Genomic DNA, 8734 nt, shown 5'->3' on the forward strand with positions numbered 1-8734 from the left:
AAGCAAACTACAACTCCCTGCAGGCGCCGGGAGTGGATTCAGGAGAGCAGAGCGTGCCTTATTGGAATTGTAGTCCCCGCCACCAAGCGACGGGCGGCAAAGAAGGATTTGTGGGTTAGCCTTCGTGATTCGCTCCTATCGAATATGTTGGAAACGCTCCCAGAACACTCAAAGTAACAAAATTACTTCTGACAGCCCTTTTGTAACCTCCATTTTACACATGACCTTCCATAGGTGGCCTTTATTCAAGCTAAGTCAAATTTGCATCATATGTGTGGTCGCTGTGCGTCAGAAACGGTTAGTTGGCAGCGAGTGTGTGTGATTTGTTCAGAAATCCTGTGCTTGTGTCCTTGGTCAGATTGTTGTTGATTATATTTAGCTAGCTGCTAGACCGACTTTCTAACTGCATGAACTTTGCACCAAGAAGAACCTCAAACATTAACACTATGGTATCCACCATTCTAAGAAAATGTTACCAATAATTCGTTAGGAAAACACGTGGTCAAGCTGTATGGATGTTAAAGTAAGGTCCTTCTCCATACCAGAACTTTCTGAGATGCATACTTATGTATTATCACCTTTCTTTAAACATCTTTAGAGGGTTATGTTGTTAATGTTCTATACTAATATCATTAAATGTACAAGTGTAAGTGAAAAATATTGCTACAAAGTTATAGAAATCTTTATAAAAAAATACCAAAATGCAAAGCTGCTGTTTATATATCAAGCATCTAGGTTCATACACTTCTGAAGGTGTTATTTCCATCTCTATAACTTTGGACGTGTTATCAGGAGAGACCAGTCCCTGGAGGACATCATGCTTGTTAAAGTGGAGGGACAGAGAAAAAGAGGAAAGCCCTAGACACGATAGAATGACCCAGTGACTGCTCAAACATAAGAACAATTTTGAGAGCTCTCTACTTCTGTAACAGGCAGCCACATCTGCTGCCAACTGCATCCCTGAGTTATGGTGAAGGTGAGAGTAAACAGATTTGATCACATTGGGTGCCAGGTCACCAGGACTACTTTCAACCCTGGCAAAGTGGACGTTGTTACTACCAATGACCCTTTCATTGACCTGAACGACATGGTCTACTATGATTCCACCTATGGCAAGGTCAATGGCACCATTAAGTCTGAGAATGGGAAGCTTACCATCAATGAGAAGTCCATCTCCATCTTCCAGGAGCAAGATCCCGCCAATATCAAGTGGGGTGTAGCTGGTGCCCAATGTATCATAGACTCCACTAGTGTCTTTACAACCATAAAGAAGGCTGGGAGCTTGCCTGAAAGGTAGTCCCCAGAGGGTGCTCATCACTGCCCTTTCTGAAGATGCCCCCATGTTTGGGATGGGCATGAACCACAAGAAGTATGACAACTCCCTTTCGATTGTCAGCCACGTCTCCTGCATCATCATCTGCTTGGCTTCCCTGGCCAAGGTCATCCGTGACAACTTTAGCATCGTGAAGGAACTCGTGACCACAGTCCACGCCATCACTGCCATGCAGCAGACTGTGGATGACCTGTCCCTCTGGGAAACACTGGCACAATGGTTATGGGGCTGCCCAGAACATCCTACTGGTGTTGCCAAGGCAGGATTATCCCAGAGCTGAATGGCAAACTGCCATGGTCTTCCATGTCTCCACCCCCAGAGAAAACTGCCAAGTACAATGACATCAAGGTAGTGAAGCAGGTGTTGGATTGTCCCTAAAGGGCATCCTGGGTTACAGTGTAGATCAGATTGTTTCCTGTGACTTCAACTGTGACACTCACTCTTGCATCTTTGATGCTGGGCCTGGCATTTCCCTCAACAGCCACTTTGTCAAGTTCATTTCCTGATATGATGATGAATTTGGCTATGCAACAGAGTGGTGCACCTCAGGGTCCACGTGTCCTCGAAGGAATAAGCAGCCACTGGACCACAGCCCCAGCAACAAAACTAGAGGAAAAGAAAGGCCCTTAGCTGCTGGGAAGTCTTTATCCCAACTGGATCCCCGAGCACCGTGAGACTATCCCATCAACTTGAGTTTCCATCCAGACGCCCTGAAGGAGGAGAGGGCCATAAAGAGCCCAGCCATGTCATTACCATCCATACAGTATACTGAACCCAGCAACAATAAAAACAAAGAACAATTAAGAGGATGGCGCGGGGCCATAGTGGTATTTCCTTCTGTTGTCCATCAAGTTGCTGTGTGTCAGAACAACTCACCACCTAACAGCAGCTGCAACCCTTCCCAAAGAACTCTATACGCTCCCATTTACACCATGTCCACATGGCAATTTAACATCCTCAAGACACTCAAATCGTGTTCCTTTTAAAAATTTTTTGAGTTTAGGGAAGACAAGTGTGAAGGAGCAAGCTCAGAGGCTGTAATGAAAGTTTCATTGGACAGCCCTTGCAGGATGAGCAGGTGTACTGATTGGGGGGGAAGTCTGCAGCTTAATTTTCCTGGCCCTTTTCCTCACCAATGCAGTTTTCAACGGTCTTAAAACTTCTTCCTAATAAGCTCACATAAGTGTCCTCCGTCCTTGAAAAATCTCTATCAAGGTTACCCCTTCAGAACCCTCCCCAAAACAGTTGCTATGACCTTCTGAGCCAACTTGTCTCTCTTGAATTGAACTGGCCCAGTAGATCAGAAACCACTGCTTTGATTGAGCTTTTTTATTAAGGTACCCTAGCAATACTAAGACAACTGTATTCCTGAGAGAACTTTTGGCTTCAATAATCCACTGATTGCAGTCATGTTTAAACATGTTGGGAATAAACCAATGCACATACATGAACCTGAGCCCCAGTAGCAATACTTTTGACTTACCCTCATAGGTATAGATATACATAGCCTATTAATATTGGGGACTTTTGTGTGCTTCATTAGTATGTCATTTCAATTAAGAGAGGCCCTTGGGAGACTAGAGTTAGTTCTACAGTCCAGTATTTGATTAATTTCATTTTGGAGCACACTGCTGGAACCTTAGTGCTGGTTATGTGTGCTCATTGGTGCTAATCACTGCATTCTGTACTTCATACAGTTTCCACTTCTTGTACTACTCAGTTCCTACTACACACATTCTTTTTTATTGTTATTCATTGTATTTATTTTTTATTATTTGTTGTGGTTTTTAAAATCATTTTATTGGGGGCTCATACAACACTTCTCACAATCCATCCATCCATCCATTGTGTCACACACATTTGTACATACGTTGCCACCATCATTCTCAAAACATTTGCTTTCTACTTGAACCCTTGGTATCAGCTCCTCATTTTTCCCCTCCCTCCTCGTTCCCCTCTCCCTCATGAACCCTTGATAATTTATCAATTATTTTGTCATATCTAACACTGCCCGATGTCTCCCTTCACCCACTTTTCTGTTGTCCATCCCCCAGAGAGGAGGTTATATGTAAATCCTTGTAATTGGTTCCCCCTTTCTACCCCACATTCGCTCCACCCTCCCGCTATCGCCACTCTCACCACTGGACCTGAGGGGTTTATCTGTCCTGGATTCCCTGTGTTTCCAGTTCCTATCTGTTCCAGTGTACATCCTCTGGTCTAGCCAGATTTGTAAGGTAGAATTGGGATCATGATGGGGGTGGGGGGGTGGGGAGGAGAAGCATTTAAGAACTAGAGGAAAGTTGTATGTTTCATCATTGCTACCCTGCACCCTGATTGGCTCATCTCATCACTGTGATCCTTCTATAAGGGATGTCCAGTTGCCTATAGATGGTCTTTGGGACCCCAATCTGTACTCCCCCTCATTCACAATGATATGTTTTTTTTCCTTGATGCCTGATACCTGATCCCTTCGACACTCGTGATCACACAGGTTGGTGTGTTTCTTCCATGTGGGCTAGATGACCGCTTGTTTAGCAGCACGTCTTTAAGTCCCCAGATGCTATATCTTTTGATAGCCAGGCACCATCAGCTTTCTTCACCACAGTTGCTTATGCACCCATTTGTCTTCAGCAATCATGTCGGGAAAGTGAGCATCATGGAATGCCAGTTTTATAGAATAAAGTGTTCTGGCATTGAGGGAGTACTTGCATTGAGTGGAGGCCAATGTCCATCTGCTACCTTAATACTAAACCTATAAATATATGCACATAGATCTATTTCCACATCATCATAAATAAGCATATTTACATATCTGCATGCCTGTATTTAGACCTCTGTAAATGTCCTTTGCCTCCTGGTTCTTTCCTCTATTTCCTTTTATTTTCCTCTTGTCCCACCATCATGCTCAGCCTTCATTTGGGTTTTAGTATTCCCTCTCGGTTACATTACCTTTGATCAAGCCCTACCAGGCCTCTTACAACCCTCCTCACCATGATTTTGGATCACTCATTGTTCCCTTGTCCCTGAGTTTATTAACACCACTTCCTTTCCCCACCTCCCCCTCTTGCATGTCTCTTCCCCCACCCCCACCCCCCAACCACAGTCCTGTTGTTTTCTCCTCCAGATTGTTTATCCAGGTATGCTCCCTTCTTGATTTGTTCCATTTTGGGGGGTTCAGACCACGCTGCTTCCCCATGTGACCCCAGAAATGTCCTCTGTAGCAGTCTGCTCCAGTAAGCGGACAGCATGGCATGTGCTTTTGTCTTTTGCCCCATCCCCCTAGGTGCCCCATTAGCTCCCTGCAGGGACCTTTCATTCCCTGGGCCTGGTGTGCCAGCGTGGGGTCCAATCTGGCTCTCTCTTTCTCTTCATCCCTCTCCCTCCCTCCCTCCTGGCCTGCCTCTAAGTGGGTGGGCATGCTGGTCCCTCTCCCCAACCTACTACACAAGTTCTTATCCAGCTACTTTAATAGCAAAATGTTTACTTAAAATTAATTTTTAAAATTAGAAATAGTCTACTGCATTTCCCTTTTCTTTTGTGTTATAACTGCTTCATAAGTTTATCTGTTCCCATTCTACAGCATACTGTGATCACAGATTCAGCTTATTTCCATTATGATTCTCTTTTTAATGCTCAAACAGTCCCAAGATAGCCCCTGTAGTCTTCTCCCGTTTTTTAAGTCTGCACCAGTCATTTTCTTTATAAAGTATTTTTTTATCTGTCAACAACAATTAACTGGTGGCCAACTGATTTTTCTCTGCCCTAGGTTATATGAATCAACTGTGCTTCAAGGAACCAGAGTTTGCTCTAGTGATGACTACTGTTTGACACATAACTAAAAACTTAACACCAGTAAGTGGTAGACAAACTGGTTTTAGTGTCCTTGAGGCTTCCTCACCCTCACCACCATGGTAATGCCTTTTACTTCGGACTAGGCCAGAGCACGGAGCACATACTAGATAAGAGATAAGAGCTCATGACACACAACGCAGGAGCAGGAAAGGGAAGAGCGATACCAGATGGGAAGGGTAAAGGTAGGGAAGAGGAGAAGAAGGGGGAACTGATACACACACACACACACACACACACACACACAATCTTCCAAGTGAAAGAACAAGAGAAACCATAGGGGAAGGGAGACAGTGGTCGGTGCGAGACATGGAAATAATAATTTATAATCTAGCAAGGGGTGATGAGGGTGGGGGAGGAGGGGGGCGAGAGCTGATACTAAAGGGCTCAGTAGAAAGTAACTGTCTAGAAAAGAATGATGGCAACATGTGTATAAATAAGCCTGATACAATTGATATATGGATTATAATAAGCATTGTAAGATCACTCAATAAAATGATTTTTAAAAGGTTTTAGTGACATTTCTGATTGACATGCTGATGAACTCTACTTTTCTAAATAATTTTCATTGCAAGCAATGACTCCATTGGCACAAATCTTGCCAAAATTGGGATCCTTCTGTTCCTAGCCTAGTCAGCCCAAGACCACCAGGAATAACCTGTCTGATAAAGTCCAGTTGCAACGAATAAAATTGCATACTAAAAAAATAAAGGGGATGTCTCAGGAAATAAAGAAAAATATAGAGTTAAAATTTGGGGAGGGAAAGTCTTTGAGCTAAGATGAAATTTTAAATTAGTAGTGTTTTGATAGATTCAAATTAGGTTCATGTGTAAAGAGATCAACATCAGATCTGGACTGAAAAGTTGTCTCAGGCTTCTGCTTCCTGGAAATTTTAAAGTCATGACAGATGTGGAATGTGTGCACACACTCCACACCCTAAATGATCAATAAAGTCTGTCACGTAGGTTGGAAATGGAGGCTGCTTCCCTGTGTCACAGTGTTTCCAAGCAGTAGGGTCATGTGCCACTCTTGATTTCAAACAGCAAAGTTGCTGATTATCTATGATTTTAGTTAGAAAGTAGCCCCTCAATGAAGGGTGCTGTTCCTACACTTTAGAGCTGCGGCGTGTCCTTGGGAGAAGTGTTATTTCCTGTTACCGTGCGCTGGTTTTATCTGCGGTGGTTATCCCAGCCTGATCATCAAGTGAGCAGATATTTGTACTCTGAATCCAGCGAGCATTTGTTTCCTTCGCTCTAAATTACTCTCCATTGAGTGAATGTATTTATTTTATATATGCCTAGATTTCTATACAACTGTTTAGAGCAAGAAGGAGTAATCTCTATTATGTAAGCCACACTGTCATCTGTCTCATAGTGTGAATTTCCAGTACTTCAGAGACGATTTCGGCTGAGATACTAATGACATTCCGATTATGTCAGTCAAGCTGCAATATTTGCCTCCACTCTGCCCACTTCTCTCTGCTCAATCATGAAGTCCACCCTACTTTCAGTAGGATGTGCAAAAGCCTAGAATGACATTTATTAGTAAGGAAGTTAAAGTGTGAACTTAATTAAGTAAAAGACTAGGCAAGAACAAATACCAGAAGGCTTAGGGAGATTATATTTAAATGCAAACCTTGGAATTATATAGTAGACTATTAAATGTGGTCCAGGCTTAAAGTACAGTAAACTCCTAAGCAAATGTTTGTTCATCTGAAAGTCCACAGTACTTCAAATATTCTTCACCAGTCCCATAACTCAAATGCATAAATTCCATTTCAATTTTCCCTATTCATTATCCAACTTTCAAATGTTTATGAGATTATTAAAAATACCATTGCTTGGGTCAGGTGCACCTTAGTCCTCAAAGTGACATCCCGTCTCAGCAACATGTTAAAGAGGTCCTTGTGCAGCAGATTTGCCTATAACTGGGCCAATGGACAGTGTCATGATCAATGGAGGAAAGATAGCAGTTGTCAAGCATTTCATTTTGCTTATATCCACATTTATATCCACACTCAATGCTCATGGAAGCAACAGTCAAGAAATCAAGTGACATATTGCAAATCTGCCGCATAGCCCTACACTTAATGTTATTTTTCCATCACTATAAGCCAAAATGCAGTGATATGTAAGCAAATACACCCTCTCTTATAATTACTAATAAACTTTGATCTATACACATTTGCCTATTCGTGTCTTTTTATATAAGTGGAGTCGTGCAATATTTGTCCTTTTGTGATTGACTTTTCTCAGTCAACAATGTCTTCGAGCTTAATTCATGGTGTAGTTCTATTTTAGCCCAGTTTTTTACTATGGTGTAATACCACTACGGAAAGCCAAGAAACAGTGACATTTTCTAATTCCAAAAATGAAAATTACAGTGAAATCATGTAAAATTCTGTGGGGAGTGGGAGAGTTAAACATGGGTAATCAAAGGAGATACAAAAGGGAACAGAAATTTGGCAGAGAAACTAAGTTGGGTCTACTGAAATGGGGATTACAGGCCCTACATCCAGTGTGGTTCGGGCTCTGTAGAGATGGATGAGGTTTGAGGCATGGTGGAGGCCCCAGAATAATTTACTGTCTGGTCTAGCTCCCTTCATACGGATTCTGTCATACTTACCAAGCAACTTTTTCATTTTAATTTGGCTTTTGTAACTAGATTTAGTAATTTTATTTGATTGGAAATTCTCCTTGCATGCCTAATTTGGTCATCCCAAATTGTATTTACCATGCTTTTTTTTTCAGTTTAGGAATTGTCTTATGTTGGCTTGTCTAGAAAAGCAAAGTAGTGAAGCACGTATACGTATGTGTACATATCCCTGTTTATCTCAAGGAAATAGCTCACATACTGTTAGAGCTAGGCAAGTTCCAAGCCTGTGGGTTCCATGTCAGGCTGAAGGCTTCTCCTGAATCACATAGCTGAGTGCAAGATCAGCTGGTCAGACAGGAGGCTTCTGGCCACAGAGGAGAATGAATCTAAGGTCAACAGGTAGGATGGATACCGCTGCTGACTCCCAGTATCGGCAGGCAATATGGCAAGCCTCTGCTCAAGTCCAAAGAATTGGACATCATATGAGAAGCTAGTTGCAAGATCTAGACCCATTTAAAAAAAAAGCAAGTGAGCTTTGCCTCAGCATCCTTATAAACTGAAAACAGGCCACATCCCAAACAAAGTAGATGTGCATAAGTTATGAAAGCTTAGAAGTAAGTCTGACATTTACCTAAAACTAGAAAACCAAAAATAAATAAATAAACCCACTGCCTTAGATTTTATTTCAAAGCATATTCATATTATGGGTAACATTTAACCTACATAAAAAACAAACTATATCGAGGTGTTTCTCTGTAGGGAACTGCATGTCCCTCAGCCCTGGATCAAAGCCATATACAATCTTCATGTATTTACTCTCGGTTTTCTGTCATATAAATTGTGCCTAATGGTCTTCCTGCCCTTGTTTCCCATGCGGTCATTAGTTACTTGACCTTTGCTAGGATTGGTGCTCAATTGCTAGCAGCCTCTACGCTCATTGGACAACACACACCTGGT

The 8734-nt window shown here is 42.3% G+C and overlaps 1 pseudogene; it reads left to right on the forward strand.

Annotated features, from left to right (window-relative positions):
- Positions 1-645: 645 nt before the first annotated feature.
- Positions 646-3572, forward strand: LOC142453466 (glyceraldehyde-3-phosphate dehydrogenase-like; annotated as a pseudogene).
- Positions 3573-8734: the final 5162 nt, after the last annotated feature.

This window comes from Tenrec ecaudatus, chromosome 7 (genome assembly GCF_050624435.1).
Source record: "Tenrec ecaudatus isolate mTenEca1 chromosome 7, mTenEca1.hap1, whole genome shotgun sequence".
NCBI lineage: Eukaryota > Metazoa > Chordata > Mammalia > Afrosoricida > Tenrecidae > Tenrec > Tenrec ecaudatus.